This window comes from Cuculus canorus, chromosome 3, assembly GCF_017976375.1.
Source record: "Cuculus canorus isolate bCucCan1 chromosome 3, bCucCan1.pri, whole genome shotgun sequence".
NCBI lineage: Eukaryota > Metazoa > Chordata > Aves > Cuculiformes > Cuculidae > Cuculus > Cuculus canorus.
The window spans coordinates 51361147-51379737 of NC_071403.1; the positions used below are offsets into that span (position 1 = coordinate 51361147).

At 38.4% G+C, this 18591-nt stretch overlaps 1 protein-coding gene across 6 annotated transcripts in view; it reads right to left on the bottom strand.

Annotated features, from left to right (window-relative positions):
* Positions 1-18591, bottom strand: part of PLEKHG1 (pleckstrin homology and RhoGEF domain containing G1) — a 138981-nt gene that overhangs the window by 57228 nt on the left and 63162 nt on the right. The window contains exon 1 of one of the 6 annotated variants that reach the window (XM_054063102.1): positions 865-988. The exons of the other annotated variants lie outside the window; for them this stretch is intronic. The gene's annotated coding sequence lies outside the window, so the exon portion shown is untranslated. Of the gene's footprint in view, positions 1-864; positions 989-18591 lie in introns of those variants that run through there. 6 annotated transcript variants of the gene reach the window in all.

The window sequence follows — 18591 nt, forward strand, 5'->3', positions numbered from 1 at the left end:
AGAAGTCAATTTATATTCATAATTGATATCGTTACTGCCTTTCTCCTGGCACGAAAAAGAGCACCTCAGATCTTATCTACAAAGTCAACATTACCAGAAATTACAGGCTTCACGTCCTCTGGACGTTTAACTATGTAAAAGTGATGAGACTACGAGAAATCTCTCCTGTATTTTCCTTGAGATATTTTTCTGTTTGAAATAAGCATTCATACTGTGGATGCAACTAAGAAAGACTGTTTAGAACAATTTCTACATTTAGTATCATATTCAAATGCAACACTGGAATTGAGAAACATAAATGTTACAAAGCTGCCTGACAGAAAAAGACCATGCACTGAAAGAGTCCCAACATGATCTTAACTTCACTCCCCATGTTCTCTGCTCTGAGTATTGTCCAAGTAAAGGTCAGCAGATTTCCAATTACTAAATTCTGCATATGAACACATATAATTTCTAAAACTAACACCCTCTGTAAAGAAAATTACATTAGAGAGCTAAAGTATTTGCAGGATTAGATGTCTAGTCTGAACTGTCACAAACGATACACTGCCAAGTAACTGAACTTTGAACAACAGAAATCCCATTTATTAGAAATCTTATGGCAAAAGAAAAAAAGTCAAACACTAATGTGCCTCTGTCTGCCAAATTACTGCCGCCCGCCTCCCCCCCCCCCCCCCCCCCCCCCCCCCCCGGACACTTAAAGCCTCTGTCACAACCAAGCACGCTAATGTCAGAGAACATTATTGCAAGGGAAAACCCTCTGCGACAGTATCTCACTACTGAGGAATGCCTCTGGCTTCTCACATCCAGGATGAACAAGTCCTCTCTATTTTTCCAATCCTCTCCGAACAACCCACGACCTACCTGTACAGCAGAAGAGAGGCACGAGCTCTGCCTTCAGCTGTTCCCGAATTACCTCATCGGGCACTCAGGTAAAATGAGAAGCTCTTACTAGTCTCTACAGCTCCTTCGCCAGAAATATTGCATGAGTCAGCTTTTATCTATCAAAACCCTAAACACAAAGGCTGTACAGAAACCTGATTCACAACTTTCTCACCGCCTTTTTCCCAGCGCACCGACAGTCTTCGGCATTGCAAAGAGCCTTAAATGAAACATGACATCATGCAACTCAGGAACAGGACAATGGGCATCACCGTGGGTAACTTTAAAATGCACACTTCATTGAGCAACACCCACTAACTTCCATTTTTCCAGGCACAACGCTGTGAAAACATCAAATAGAGCCTCCACTTCCACAGCATTTATTATGCTTTGCTCCTTGATTTGCAGACAACATTGATAAGTGTGTAAAGCAAATATATCAGTTGCTGGTACTGTGAAATATCTGTGTTTACATAAGAAACTCCCACGAACCTGCGATGCAATAGGGTGATCTTCAGCAACAGTATTATTCTGGATCCTAACAGGAACAGGCTTTTGCAGGGTGTTTGCAAAGCTTTAAAGAGAGAGGGGAACATCTTTCTGGAGAAAATATGAAAACCAAACCATGAAGTCTTTTGTGCTAAATCACAATGAAGGAAAGAAGAAACAGAGAAAAAGAAAAACGGATACAGACTGGTGCCAACCCGTGGGAAAGCTGATGGCTCTCTTGGCCTGTAGAGGGGGTGATGGCATTTCTATCTTGGGAGCTTGGAGGCAAAAGAAGTTAAAAAGATTTTCCAGCTGCTGGCACCACTTTCCAGGTGGGCTTTCGCAGCTGCATGCTCAAACCTAGCCTGCAAACAGATACTCTGTCTTTAAGATCATACTTGAAATTCACTCCCTCTCTCCTCTGAAGTAATACGGCCTCTACTTCATTCTGAGTTTTCCTAAACAGAGTCCTTGAACACCACCTTTCAACGGGAACACAGAGGAAGAATAGGGAAGCAAAGACAGCCTTAAAGACCATCTGGAAACCTGTGAAACACTTTGATCCGAACATCAGCCTTGTCGAGGTGAAAGTTCCTTTTACCCTTGCTAAAGATCAGGTGTTTACAACCTGTTGTCATGTTGAGGCATTTTATAATACTTACCTATTTACATTAAAAGATATACATACACATGCACATTTTGTGCAAGATCTGTGCAGTACTTCAGACAGTCACCATCTATCTAAGATCTGGATACACTCACAGGCACAGGATGACCCACACTGGTTCCAGTGTCCTCAGTACAGACATAGTGCACTCAACTGAATAACCTGAATATGACAAATATTACATAAATTTGCTATGCTCTGCATTCACATGTATTTCTGTCAGGAGCTAATGATTCACTCCTCTGGACCTCTGCTTCCTTATACCTTGCACCCACCTTGCCTATGCAGCTTCTATCACCTGATGGAGGTTTTAACTAACTCCGGGGCAGACCTGTAGAGCATCAACCAGCCACATGGCATTGCTTGGTCACTTCTGTGAAGTCCTATGACGTACAAATGATACCAACTGCTTTGTCATTTAGTAATGACAAACCTCCTCAACTCTGAAGGCTTGAATCAAGCCCAGTGAGTGACCCAGAGGCAGCCAGTGACAGAGAGCATCCTATGCCTGCTCAAACAGGGTAGAAACAAGCAGGGGCTGCAGCAATGCAGCATGAGCTTCAGCCACTGACCTGAACTGGCACTCTCATGAGCATTATTGTAGGTAGGGGGAGAGGAGAACAGAGCTCAGGTCCTTACACTGCTCTGCCTTGCTCTCCATCGCTGCACATGCACATTTGACCTTAGCTCTCCCTTATACTCACACACATATAGATCGGCAGAAGTTTACCCCGTACATGAGGATTTCCCCGAGAACAACCCCTCACACTCCACTACTTTAAACATGCATATCACCAAGAGCTGTCAGTGCAGAAGATGAGAAACTCAAAGGCCTTCTTTTTTATTGTCTAATGTGCATTGCCAATGAAACAGTACATAGATGTGCCAGAAAAATATTTTTTTTTGCCTCACTTCTCATTTTCTAGAATTTCATGTCCCCTGATGCTGGCTTTTGTTTATCTGCATTATCTTTCAGGAACCGCATTCCTTTCTCTGCTACATCTCCTGCTCCCTCCTGTTGTAATGCGCAGTGCTAGAAGATCAAGTTATTAATGCACCAGGATTAAGAGTTGATAAGAGTGACCTGTTTTTATTTTGGAACAACGATTTGATTTTTCTAAACTTGAACAATAAGTGGAGTTTAGGGAAGTTAGGACTGTTGTTATTCTATAATTACCAATTGGCTAAGGATTTACTCAAGAAAGAAGTTATCCTCAGCAAAATTTTACAAAAACCTATAACTCAACCACAGGGTACATCCAGGCTAAGGACACACTGACATCTTCACTGAAAGTGCGGTGTAATGTATTAATAACTCTCTGCAATGCAGTAGCTATTTAATCTGTATACAGTACTGCAGAGACACCTAACAAAAGGAACAAGTCACCACATGCTGATAATGTGCTGAACACAAATAGAGAATATGGATCTGACACTCCATTTATAGGCCTTTTAAAAGGATTACTTTCCATCTTCTTGTGAATTTTGAAGGTTTGCTTTTCTCCCCTTAAAGACGTCCCTATTGTGTTCTGTTCTGTTCAGTATCACAGCAAATGAAAATTCAGTGAAAACATTGATATGAATGTATGTGAAAGAATAATATCCCAGATGATAATGTAATCAAAGGGCTTACATCCTTTTATCTCTGCTCATAGTGGCATTTAGTGAAGAAGTGTAAACAGCAAGTGTTCGACATGATGCTGCTTGAATGTTTTAGTGTTTTTACATTCAAACTTCAGTGTCATGACCTGAATGAAAATCCACATGGACTTTTCTTTCTGCCCAGCACCATACAGGATTGGGTCTTGCTGACATTACTGGTGTCTTTCTATCCTACACTACATCATTTAACAGTGCTGTCTGGTTTCTGCTTCTTCCTGGACTAGTCTACTGCTATGAGCAAATGTTCTGTCACAACAACATACGAAAGCTCATGCAAGTTTTCAACTTCACCTAACCCAGCTAAAGTTCCTTTTAAAATTTACAACCTCTCAAGGCCTATTTTGCAGCACAAGCACACTGGATCAGCATCCCCAACGTAGCACAAGTAGCTTGGTGCTTCACCAAGAACACTGGGACGTTCTTAAAATTAAAAAATGTTAGCTGTCTGATAGACCAGCAACATAAAGCAGGCAAAATACAGTTTAGAAAGGGATGCACAGTTTCAGTGGAAGAAAACAGCATCTAGGAATCATTCTTACTAGTTACAGTAAGGCATATTTGTACAACTCAGCTCTACCAATTTAACAAGAATTCCTAACACCTATATCTAGCACAAGCAGATTAGTTCTTTTAAACTCATTTTTATATGTCTGCTGCTCACTTTTGCTACTGAACTTTCCATCGAGTTCCAAACCTTTCCAGTGAAAATCCTGCCTGAAAAGAACACTCATATTTTGTAAAAGCCAGTTCCCTGGAATAGCTGACTTTGCTAGATGCCAAATAGAAGTTGGTTTCAGAAGTTTTAAATATTTTATGTTTTTCTTTAAATCCACTAAACAATTTCTCCCTTTTGCTTCTGAACTGCAGACACTTACTGGAACCTTCTCCGCACCTCAGGAAGTTTAGCAACTAGGATTTTGAAACAGAAGTGAACTAGTAACACCAGACTCATACTAACAGATGTTCACATTTACAATAAAAAAAAGGCTTTCTTTTGGGTTTCCTCTCTTGAATAAAAATAAAAGCTGTACAAAGTGGTATTCACGTTTACATCTTGAGGAGAATAATTCTTAAATTCTACCCAATTTGGAACTAAGACATACTGATGGTTTAGCTGTACCACTGGAGAGAGACTGGCTCTGGCATTTCAAGTCATCAGTCATTCTCTTATGCGTTTCCTGCTAAAAGGAAACGCTAGGTCTTATTTTTTAAGATGGCATTATAACAGCAAGCTAACAGCACTTTCAAAATCCTAGTTCAACAGGAACATATTCAATGGCAGTTAAAGGACTCAGGACTTAATAAATGACTGCAACAGATTTTTGCAGCACACAATAATTACTATTTTGAAATCTCACAGCACTTTAAATGAAAATAAATAAAAAGAAAACAAGCAGGTGTTCAAGTTCAAAGGACTACAAAAAACCACAGCTCTTCTCACTATATTGCTTCTACAGCCAGGTCCAGTATTTTACATAAATAAAGTCAAGAAGACTAAGATTGCTAAATGGCAAAAACACAACTGGTCACAGCAAAAAATCAAGGTGCCTCTTCACTGCCACATACAAAAGATCATCCCAAATCTTGATTATTTTCTGCTGCTGATCCTATCATACCCCAAATGCTGAGAACAACAAAATTCCTGTCTCGAACAAATAATACTTTTCTTAGAGCTTTTGTATGCAAGAAGTAACGGAGGAATCAAGATTATTTGAGATCACTGCAGAGTCAGTGTACAAAGCAGTGTAATCTCTGCACCCATGTACAGATGGTGTTGATGCCTGCAACACTTATTGACATATCAGTGTTCAAGATTAACAGTGCCAAGAGTCACACTTCAGAAGCTACACGGCAAGGCACAAACAGATTAGAGGCTTTGACCTGCTTATAGTGAACAGTTGGTGCATAAATCATAGCAACCGACTTGCTGAGTCATAATCCTTTCTCTGAACTTTCTTCTTATTAGAACAATAACATGTTTAATGTGAACCAGAAAGACGGTCATTTTATTAAAGCTATATATATTGCAGAGCCCCTATGCCTTCTTTACCAACAGCTACAGGAAAATAATCCCATGAGAATTTAGAAGTATTAAAATTCTCCAACATTCCTACTCAGAGGTATTCTAACTGAATTTTATACACACATAACACCCTAGAAAGAAAGTCAGTAAAAAAGGACCTTCAGGTTTCTACTGACTATTTGATTTACTACACAACCCTTAAGAAAAAAAGCATAACATACAAACAAGAGGGGGTTATGAAACTATATTAACAAAAATGTACTGCTACATGTTTTACAACAAGGTAGGAGAAATACATTTATTAAAAGACATCAGACAACAATTGTCTGTTACCCTCTTTCTGCTTTCTTGCCTTTCACAGTCAGTACCATATTACTCTTCTTTTGCAGTGCTTGCAAACGCTTTTACATTGGCGAGTTTTCAGACTGCTTGTTAACTAAAATATACAACATCTAAATCCATCCATGCAGCCCAAACAACTGCCAGTATTCAGTAAACAGCTCAGATGAGCTTTCTCAGTCTTTAGATCAGAGACAGACTCCTAACTTTCTGTTTTCTCTATTTAAATCCTGTTAGTGCAGCTAAAGGTGTTATTTTTCTCAGATTTCTCCTTTGCACTCTATCCTTCCTCCAGATAAGGACATTCAATCTGATCATTTTTCTGGTTGCTAGGGTTTTGCACTTGCTAGTTTTCTGTGGGAAAAGAGTAGCAAATCCCTCCTTATTCAAATACTAGAGCTGGGATCCAAAACAATTCTCACAACCAAAACACATAGCTCAAATTTGGAAGAAATTTGGCCACAAGGGCAAATATTATGGTCTAAAATGAGTGGGGGTAGGGGCTAAGGAGGGGAAAGGATGTATTAACTCTGTGGCGGACCTGCAGGGTTTTCCTAACAAGCTATGCTAGAAAGCAATTTCTTTTGTAGTTCTTGTTTTTAGAGAAGAGATCAAAGGTTTCTCAACTCCATACTCTGTACACATGGGAACTTAAAAGGTAATCCAGTGCATTGCTTAGCATTTAAGAGCCATTTTCATGACTACCCAGAGTCTCAGTTTAGTTTTAAAAAGCCTTAAGCAGTAAACATTTATTTTCTTCCAAAACCGGTGATCAAATTAAGAACATTAAGTTTTAAATCCTCAGTGAACCATCTTCTGTTATGCTTATGCTTTTCCTTAAATTCAAATGTCACCTTCAAGCTTCCCTCAGGGAAGTTTTCCCCTTAACATTCAACCATGCAATTCATCAAACAAAGAGACAAGGAGGGGGAAAAAAATCCTTTCCTCCTCTCTTGTCTTCTCCCATAGGTAGACTGCTGAGAGGTAAAATCCCTGCAGGGGACTCATCATGTACAAGCAAAAAGCTGGTACAGCAAGAGAGTAGGGAGGAATGGCTAACTACCCCGAGGCTTCTTCCAGCTCTGTTACAAGGAGGCCACAAGCTGAAAATCAGTTTCCCTCGGTCTGCCCCGACATCCCAAGAGCTCCGAGACTTTTCACAGCCGAACAATGCTACGCATTCACTATTGAGCTCTGAGGCGCAGAGACACACTGAGAGGCCACTGCATTGGTATTATTCCACTACGTTCAGCCTGTTACCACAGCTATTAGCTGGCGTGCTCACTTTTCACATCCCCATCTCTTTGGAAACCCTGACTACCATTATTTTGTTACAAAGAGGCACAGGTTAAAAGAAGTTTAGCTGGGCATTTTCCTACTCTCCTCCCTTGGTATCACCTATAACTTACCAATCTTGTAGGCAAAATTTTAGTAAAAAGCACGTAACTTTCATAGTTGTGCAGAAACACTGGAGCTATTGAAATGTTTTATTAACAAAGATTCCAGCAAAAGCTTTGTGACGTTTGTGTAATTTAAATCAGTAACAGAATGCAAACATGATGAGCCCTAACTATGCAGTAAGACACTTGAACTGAATCAGTTTTTTTATTATTTAAAATAATTTCATTAACTTTATTCAGCAAAACATAAGGGTGGCATGTCATCAATTCCTAGATACAGCCATGGATGAAATCAGTTACACTTATTTGTTTCAAAAAGGATTTCTTTCTCAATGCAGCCATAAAAATGGCTATATTTTTCCCCAGGACATGTAACATGAAGAGAGTAAAACTACTGCCTTTTGCAATTGACCGGCATTGCTTAATAGAGATCCAAAAGATATAAACATTTCCACCCTAATGATTTTTCAGAGAATACCTGTTCTTTATAAGCTACAACTAAAGGACCTGAAACACTTTAAATCTTCAAACTATGCACAGACCATGCCAATTACAAATCCATTGCAAAATATTTTTAAAGTTAGAAAAACTACCTAGGAGAAACATTCCACTCCTGATGAAAATACAGCAGAGTTCTTTGAAAACAACAACAAAGGCATCTGACACTGAAGGCCTGAACATTATATAGCAAGAAGAGTCTAAATGACTGTGGCAATATTGCTGCCTTTTGCATGGCAATTGGTATAAGTGAACTTGACTCAGAAAAATGCAACATCAAGAACTGAAAGAGTTCCATGGTTAAACCATAACATTCACGTCTCATGTACACTGATGGACAGAAAAGAAGCTGCTGATGGATCACCACAGGTAAGAGATCTTCAATGACAAAATTACCAGAGACAGTGGAGTCACAGCTGTAAGGATGAAAACATTTCTCAATAAGCACAGCAGAAATCCATTGGAATTATCATGAAGGGGCTTCAACATCAGTATTTCCCTTTACCCTTTTAGGTCCAACAATGTAAAGCCATTTTTAGGACCTGATGAGCAGCATCAACACAAACTGTGTTACTAGAAGCAAGGCATCTAGATTACCAGAAAATTGCACAAACTCTAATTCAGTTTAATCAATACATTTAACATATGTGGATTTTGTTATATATATGTTTTAATTATAACTCATTCAGGTCTAAGGGAAGAAGGATCTACTGTGTTAGAAGTATATTCAAGACAAATGATGTGTGAATAATTTGTTGTTAATACTTTCACATTTGCCAAAAACACTGCCTTGGAAGAATGCTGAACGGAGAGGAATGTGGGAGGATGAAAGCCTATGAAGGCTAGAATAGAAGTCCTATTCACTCAATACTCTTAACCACTCAGTAGTCACCCCTGCCAATTTATAGGATTTTGAACTGTGGTCTTCCATTTTATCTATTTTCTTAGCAGTCACATTCTATCTGATGTTGACATACAGGGATGGAAGCAAAACAAATATCATAGGGATTTGCCAGATTTCTTACTGGAGGGACCATGAGGGTTTTTTTTGTTATTAGGTTCTGTTCTGAAAAGGACAGTTCATATTTTAAGTCTCACTATTGTCAGCACTCTGTCTCTCGCATCCAGAGGTAGCAAGAAGCATATTCAAGATTAAAGACCTGATAATCACCATAAGCAAACAGGAAAAAAATTATGGAGTATGCGCTGAGTATTTTATACTGGAGCCCACCATTTTACCCCTGTATTGACATTCCTTTCTCTGATGTTTGCCTTTCTCTTTTCAAACTAACATAGTTGGTTTAGGAACTTATCGCTCATACTGGCGGTTCTGCTTTGAGCCTGTAATATTACTCTGCACATAGTGACGTAGCTAGGAATCCCTCCTTAGCATTCCCACTTGCCCCACCATTTATCCTCTTTGTTACAAAGATGAATGAGAGTCAGAAGTGTCAGCTCATACTGTTGGTTTAAATAAAGGCACTAGGCAACTTCACATTCCCATCTGAAATAGATTCACTTTAAGAAACAACAAAAAAAAAAATATTCAGACTTGCTGAAGCAGAGCAAAAGGGATACAAATGTGGCATGCTGATTAGGGTTTTCAGATTTCTTAAGTGCCTACCATGGACTTTTCCCATATGAGCTTTAAGAAAACTTTTATTGTATTTAAATCAGAAACTAGAATAGCTGTCCTACTGATATTGAAAAAATATGCTAAAATACATACTTCTCATTACTAGCTAGGTATCAGTAGCCCAAGAGAATAATTTTTATCCACTTAAAAGACAAACTGTTCTTTGTCACTGGGATGTACTGCACCAATCATACACTAGGTCACATAAAGAGTTCAGTTGATATTCCATTACTCTTTACATCTAAAGCATTAAAATGAAATAAACAGTTCCTTTATGCGTGTAAGTCCTGAGCCACTGATGTGAATGATTAATCTTTTCCGATCCTCAAAACAAGTGAGTTTACACTAGCAGAGTGTAAAGCCTCATACTACAGCTGATACCCTGGGATCTATCTTGTGAGTTTCATTAGCTGAAAAAATCCACAGTGAAGGAAAAAATTCAGCTATGCTTCTCCAGATTATCTGATGCCACAACTTACATGTGCTCTTGACTGGAAAACTGGTATTGATTGATGGCAGCCATATAGCTCATCAGAAACTCCCACTTGAAATGGAAGGCATTTTGTAAAATTTTAACATCTACGAATAAAGCATCACAGTGAAGGCAGAGATTATACATAATGGAATTTTAGTACTGCAGTTAAAGCTCTATGTCACAGCAAGAGAATTAGGCCCCATTTTTCAGAATAGTCCTTTGCCAAAGGTTTCCACATTTGATGTCCCTTGTCAACACTAAACACTCAGGGCCTGAGGAAAGGAGAAGCTGAAGGAGTATGGTAACTTCAGAAAACAATCCCTGGAGCTAGATACTGAGCTTGTAAAAACAACCATAACTCATTGACTTTAACAGCCAACAAAAAAAAATTAAATGGCTTCTTAGTGCAGAGCGCAGTTAGCTTCTTTCCTCACACTGTTGGTATAAGTCTGTCTACTTGACATGCCAAGTGCATTTGGATAGACAGCCATTCTCCACCTTCTCATTTGAGTGGCCACTCCACCACTGAAGCTGGGGGATGACTAGCGCTCCCAAGCTATGGTATGGCTGGCTCTTCTCCAGCAAAGCTGCCCAGTCCCACCAGCAACAGACGCCTCGGCTAGTGAGTCTGTAGAGTCAGGAAAAAGATTATGCTCATTTGGATTCTTTGGCTGCAGCACATGAACCCTCATGTGTTTCTAAGTTTAGTGTAGAAGCTATCTCACACACATTTATAAGACATGTAATAACTGTGGTGCCCTCTGGCATTGCAATATACTCAGACACATTTTTTTACGACATAAGAAGAAAAAAGTTTCAACTTTATACATATAGTTATGCAAATAGCTATGCATATATTAACAACACATTCTGTTGCAAGATTATACAACTAACTCTGAGGGAGAAGGGAAAAGGATGAAAACACCACACCTGTTGTTACACCATACTGTTACAAACATACTGTTTCCACTTTTACTGGGAAAATACAAAAAATAACTAGTTTTGCTATAGTGTTGTGCTTTCCAAGTGTGACAAAACAGAATTGTTGTTAAGTTGCTGAAGCCTAAAGGTTTTATGGATATAATACCTTGAGTCAGAAGACAGATAAAACTACTTCTTTCTTCAGCACCTACATGCACCAGTGACTTGGGTCTTTCCTGAGCTTGGGGTCAAAGATGCATGCCATGAGAAAATGCTTAGCATGCAGATCCTGTAAACCAGTTCCTCCCTGAATGCTTTAAACTTGCATTTCCCTGCTTACAACAATAGTAAGACCATCTTAGAATCTTCTCACAGAGGTCAGTGGTCATGACTGCTCAGACCTGCCTCACTGCCAAGAACAGAAGGAAAGGGTGGTCTCAACTTTGCTGAGACAGCTTTTAGAGTGAAGAATCAGCAGTTTAACTAATCACAAGTCAATTTTACAGTCATAAGTCTAAGATACGTAAATAAAACTTTTTAAAAATCACCTTTTATTACTGTACATCAAAATTCAACAGGCAATCACGTGAAGGAAGAGAAGGGTCTCTCTTTTTGGTTTTTTTTGTGTGTATAAAAATCTTTCATGTAAGCATACTCCCTCCTCATTGCATTAGGCTCAGTTTACATTCTGATCATAACAAAAGATGTTTCTTTCTGTAGTTGTTACTCTATACTTCAATCCTCCATCAAAAAACAGCCTAGCTTGTAAAAACAGACATGTCAAAAGGTTAAGAAATGAACAAATAGATTTTCTCCAGCTGTAGAAAAGTAGCTGCCAAACTCAACCCTCCAGATCACAGAAGAGAGGCATTACTAAACCAAATGTCTGTTATTGATTTAAAATGGAAATACAAGGAGCGGATTAAATCTAGCAAAATATTAAGCAGCTGCAAGAAGGAATATTTTCAATTTGAGAAAACCAAGTCAGAAGAAAAGCATCTTAACAGCTACATGATTTAGTATATACATTATAAATACAAAGCAAAAGCTATTATAATAAACACCCAGTTTAAGTAAGCATTATTCAAATATTAAATATTAATAATCGTGTTCCAGAATAAACGTTCTTCAGTAGGGACTACAAATGTTTTATAAACCTGACATACACAATTATTACAGAGGTTGTATCAAAGTTGTAATGCTTCTAAATATTTGATACTTTCCTTCCAACATTTGGCTTTTATGAAGGATGCAGAATGATCTGTACGTTTTCTTCTTCTTCCAACCTTTAAACCCAAACAAGACTTACAAGGAAAGTTACCTTCTTTGGAAGGGTGGGGAAAGGGATTTCCTAAAGCTTTTATTTTCTCCTCTTTCCTCCCCGCCCTTCAGTAAATGAAATTAAAGGTCAGCAAGTATTCAGTGCAGTGGAAAGCTCTGGATTATAAAAATAAATCAGTTAGAAAGGCTAACCAAGATTGTAACAACTGTCCATGTGCTCTCTAGACCATTCTCAAAATCCAGACATGGTTGTAGAAATACACTACATATCCTGGCATTGCTAGCAAATATGATTAAAGTATATTTATAAACATGGTGAAAAAAACACATTATACACAGGCAAAATATATCTCCCAAAATATTTGCTCTTGTCATTCAAGTGATTAATCCCTGAAGGAAACAATCATATAACGCACTTTTCATCTGCTGGTTTTGTTTCTGTACTCTGAAGGCACAGTTAAAAATATATCTTTTAAAAAAGTAATTGCTTTAAATATTCTTTAAGTATTTTCTTACTTCTTTTGATAGGCTGTAATAAAATAGTTACCTGTTTCATGTGTTAGTCAAAATCCTTACAAGGGGATTAAATGCTAATACAAGGATATCACAGACAGTGAGCAAAATATATTTAGGTTCTTAATTTTCAGACCAGATCAGGGCACTGTTTCAGAGTCATTTTAAATCCCGGTGAAGTCCACCTGTGGGCTTGCATCTCTCCTCTCACTCTGGACCAAATGCTCTCAAACCCCATTAGCTTTCACAAAAGCTTTCACAAATGGTCCTGTGGCCCCTCAGCTTAGTTTTCATCTGCATCAGCTTCTGCTCAAATTGACCACCTGCATGACTTCCAGAGGGAGGGAGTGGCAGGAGTACATGGTCCAAGGGCTACAGAGAGAAGAGGATTGTTCCCTCTGATGCTGCAAAGTGTTTGGAAACCTCTGGGAGAACAAAGATACCTGCACTCTAGAGCTGCTCAAACCATCAGGCATAGCTGTCTCCCAGACTGGATGCCTGGTTTTTGCAGGTTCAACTAGAATATGTGCCTGTTCCCCTACCTATCAAAGGACCTTTGAGGAAGTGTTGTGGGTTATTAAAAAGCATGAGAAAAGAACTTGACGACAGACAAACTGACAGACAATATCCTCTTTTTATCCTCATTTAAATACAGGCTTAGCTTCAGTCATGCAGTCTCATTGATTTGACTGGAATTAAAGGATCTAACACCACGTGTGTGTGTGTGCACCTAAAAGCACACACAACACATTAATTTCTGGACAGACATCACTTCCTGTCAGCTGATTCAAACAAAAAAAAAAGCTGCAGTAAACCTCAGTGGCTTCAGAAGTATGCTCTGGGAGTTTGTATCTCCCAAAAGATGTTTGTTAGAGCTAGTTCCTTCTGGCAATGCTAAATGCATCCTTTTCCTTTCTTCCCACAATAGAACTGTAACTTAACTTAAATCTACCTTCTGTAGAGCACTTACATGGAGGCAAGGACATACAAGTGACTTATTTTGAATTGAAGAAAGTTGAAGTACTGAACTTGGTTTTTCCCTGAAAGCCAGCAAGTTAATAGGAGGTTTACTAAAGACTTCAGCAAAAATAATCAATAACTTTTTTTTCCCCCTATAGCTAACAATTTTTGAGACACCAAATCTTCCAACCTCAAAATGAAACTGGAATGTTATTTGACGCCATTAGCTGCTGGATCTTTGCATAAACAAGACAACTATTTATCCTTTCACATGCCCCTGTGCACCACACTTGCACAAGTCAATCACTAGAGATAAAACAACATGAACAGCGACAGGAATAAGGTATTACACTGACACGAAAATAAAAATACTTTGCAGTCCTATGGTTTCTGTAAAAATTGAGCATAAAGCATGTTTGAAACACTCAGACTCTGCAGTTTGTCTCTGCATCTTACTCTTTTTCTCAAAGAGATATGGCAAATGAAATACCCAGGAATAACATACGCAGTGTTGTAACATAGCTCTTAATTCTTACACAGAATGTCAACCAACACAAAACACAATTATGATGATGACGATCAAAACAGCCCCCACAGCATTTAATATTTGTCACTCAGTGAATTTAAAACATTTGGGAACATCACTGAGATGACAGAATACATGCATACTGAGATGAACAAAATGCAACAGCCAAAGCAATTGGTCATCCCACCTATGCTAGACTCATTCAAGAAAAACCCTCCTTGGAAGATTTTTGGCATGAAAAGACAGGGTTTATCAGTATTTGACATTTTTTTCCTCATCTTACAAATTAAATGAAGTAGCACAGTAAACTTCCTTAGCAGTCACTTAAATTACTCAGCAGTCACTGTTTACTGTAATATATTTTATAACTGGCCCATGACAAAACATGACAAACCAAAACAAATGTAACATATGCTTTTATAGAACAACATTATCAGGAATTTTTTTATAAAACGTTCTCTGTTTCTAGGGTCTTAGAGGAACTCCAAATATTGGCAAAAACTTTTAGGGAAAGCAGGCAAAATGTGAGAAAGATGGAAAAGGTAAGAGAAAAGGAAAAGCTGACCCCCAAAACTCATCCTACAGCAAACACAGACTCATTTTCACTGAAAGCATAACTGCACACACTCTACCTCCCATTTAGCCCAACGAATAACTGATAGTTTAGCTGCTGCTGTTAATCAAACATTCTAGAAATGTTATTGTCCAGAAACACACCTGCAGAGTACGTGCCCCCACTATCCCCCATGATTACTTCTCTATTTGTGAAGCCATGTAACTGGTTACCCTCTTGGATATGTTCAGCACAGGATTAATGAGTGGCTAAGAGCCATTCTCTTATTCTGATTTTAAAACTGCAGTTTTGATACCACAGCTGGACACCTGCCATCACTGCAGGCCTCAAAGAGGAATACAGCTTAAAAAAATAAGAAAAAGCATCTTTCGGGAAAATTCTTCCCCATCCACTGTTCTGCAGCATCCTCAGCCTCCTCAGGGAGCATGTTTATTCCACTGCCAGTTTCGCATTCAATCTCCAGAAAGCTGCAGGCATACCAAGCAGTATTTTTCAATTATTTCAGTTTGGGAATCCTCCAGAACTGCTCTCCATAAGCTGTCCGGGAAATGCTGCTTGGCAAATTATCTGTACTTTGGCTAGAACTCAAACTCCTTGTACAGACTACATAAAGGACTAATGGAAAAGACTTTCTGAAAATAGTAACATCCTCCCCACCACATAGACACACTGAATCATTAACCTCCACTGACATAATCTGGCAAGTAAAATGGACGGGGGGAAATCTATTTTTTTGCCAAGAAATGAGGAAAATAATTAGTTGTATATTAAATAAACTGTAAGAGTTTAAAAACAACAAAAAACCCCACTCTCTCAAGCTTCTTAAATGCACACATTACACATACAGCATCTCTTTGTTTATTCTTTCTTCTAGACACATACATGGTCAAGTTATTGGAGTTATCAACTCACACCAAAGCCACAGAAGCCACATACACGGACATCTATTTTGTAAAAGCAAAGCAAAATGCACCAGCCTAACTTCTGTCCCCAAGGCACATATAAATATTTTATTAAACACAGTTCTGGAGGGACAGAGTTGTTTTCGGTTTTGTTTTGGGGTTTTAAATTATTATTATTTTTAAATTACTATTTTTCCTAATCGCAAACTGAAAGCTTACAATTCTTTAGAAAGAACAGAAGCGAGGGAAAAGAAAGAAAACATTACTGCTGCACAGCTATACAAACATGAAAGTCTCCTCTTCTTTCTAAGACTATTTTGAACAAAAGCACCCATTTCAACAGAAGCAATGCTTACATATGAGCCTCAATCTGGAGCAAATAGTTTACCCTGTAACAAAAGCGAGATCTAAATTAACTAAGGAAATCTCGCTAGCAAAGACACTCATGCTTATTGCAATAGGTCAGTTTCCCACATACATGTTGTTAGTGGATAAGCTAAGGGTAGAGAGCCATGCATAATAAGGAACCAGCCACTGCCATCTGCTGAACACATGGCAAGAATAGACACTAACCTTTCTATTAAATGGAATTTAAAACTTTAAAGGGAACAAGAGTTTAGATCCTAGCTAAATTAGCTAAGCAATGGGCAGGGCACACCAGATGAAGCAATTACCATATATTCTGACACACCTAGTATTGCTCACTATCACTGGTCATGTTCACTATGGCTTATACTATCAGTAGTACAATGCATACCTGAGTTGAATGTTCATAAAGAGTCAGAATATTATTTGAAATTACCCTAGCATTAAAAGTTAAATTTTAGCTGTATGACAGGACAAAACATATACTGCCTAAGCACTAAGCTGAATTACAGCTACAATTTATTCCTCCATCAATGTTTGTCAAACAGTAGTTAGTACATACCAAACAGTAAATTAAAAAGAAAGCTTATGGAAAATACAGCAAACTAGCTTCAGTTATGAACATCGCTAGCTACCTGCTTCCCTGCGTTTCTTAAAATTCACCCCACAAACCTAGGTAAAATACTTCACAGGTAGGGGCCAGCACCCTCTTCATTTGAGCTTCAAGGAAACTACTTATTCCTCCTTCCATGCATTCAGACTAGTCTGCAACAAGATAGCTGCAAATGTCAAAAGACTAATTAACCTAGGTTTTTAATGAACATTTTTAAATTTCAGAACTGTGTGAATTAAAGTAAGTTTACTCCCCAGAAATCATATAAAGTATGAAGTGAGTCAGGGCCCCTAGAGAGATAAAGGAAATAATTTCTTCAGATAGGCTTTACACAGCTCAATCTTAAATTGAAAAAACTGCCAAATCCCGAGGTTTAATTAGTACTGGCAGGTCTGGACTGTTGGGAATATTTCCATAATTTCAATCATCAAAGTAATTATCGAAGGTTTTAAGGTTGGATGACAAGGAAAGGACATGGGAAAGCAAAGAGAAAAGAGTGTAGGGGGCAGCTTGTTTCTCACTGCCAGCATAGCAATTTTTAACTTCTCAGTTCTGTACCTAACTTTGATCAAAAAAGAAAAATAAACTTGACCCAGTGATAAAACTTGAAGCCTCTGTACAAACAAATAGAAAACTAATTTACTCATCTTACAGCTCCCACCCTCAGGCAGCTCTAAGCAAACGGGCTACACCTTCCTGAACAAAAATTCACAAGTAAATATGGGGTTTGTGTTTTCTGCTCCTTCCTGTGTGGCCAGGAATAGATTTGTCCTTTCCACTACAGTAATGTGCATCCAAGAATTTAGAGATTCTGTATGACACATTGCTGACATGTTTCATGTATCTTTCTAATAAACCGGGAGAATTTGGAGGAAGCAAGATTTGAATTTCAGCTGTGCAAATCAAAAAGGAAACAACCTCTGTCATGTAATACCTGATGCAGTTCCAAGTTTCACCTCCTTTTAACAGCCTTGGATTTGGCCACCAAGTTCAAATATTGATAGTGGACGCAATTCAGCAAATAGCAATGTGCACTGTTATCTTTATCACACATGCTTAACTTTGTTCTTGCAAGCAATCTCGCTTTTCTGATTAAGCAGAGTTCGTCACTTAAACATTAAACACATCCTACATGAGTTTGCTTAGAAGTTATACGTCCATTAATTTACTAACAACACTTCTACTCGTCTTTTTTTTTTTAAATTAAAAGCTCTTCCATCACAGTGACACAGCTTGCCTGTGACAATGGCTCGGCTCTGTTGTGCATGCATTTTTACAGGGTAATGTTACAGAGATTCCCCAGAAACAAACAGAAAGACACGAGACCGATATATTAAAGGCAGCACTTACAGACCTACTGAGGAAAAGCCAGATACGGTCCTGTGAAAATCTTAGCTATTGATTTCAGAGCAGGCAGTTAGAACCTACAGGTGCCAATGTAGCAGCAAGAGGACTACCAGCTCTCTTAACATTGCCCAGCTTACAGGAGCCTCCACCACAGGACCACCAAATCACCACTATCATTACTAGACTACACTGAACACTAGTTTAAGTGTATAATATCAATATAGTCTAAATAAAGAATACAAGCATACAATCTACATTCATACTATCAAGGCAGCAAAGAATAAAAGTCTTTTTACAAAAACTAGGATGAAATGCTAAACAACGCTTTACATTTTTAGTTTACTTGCTATATTGATAAGAAAGATCTCGTCACCTAATGAGTTATTCATAATACACAGCTAACAAGTACATGTAAATATGAAAAAGTCTGTGTTGTATACAGACTGTAAGTACAGTCATTATTACATTATAATCAGCTGACATACAGAAGCTCACCAGTTCTGTAAAGAAGTAAGCA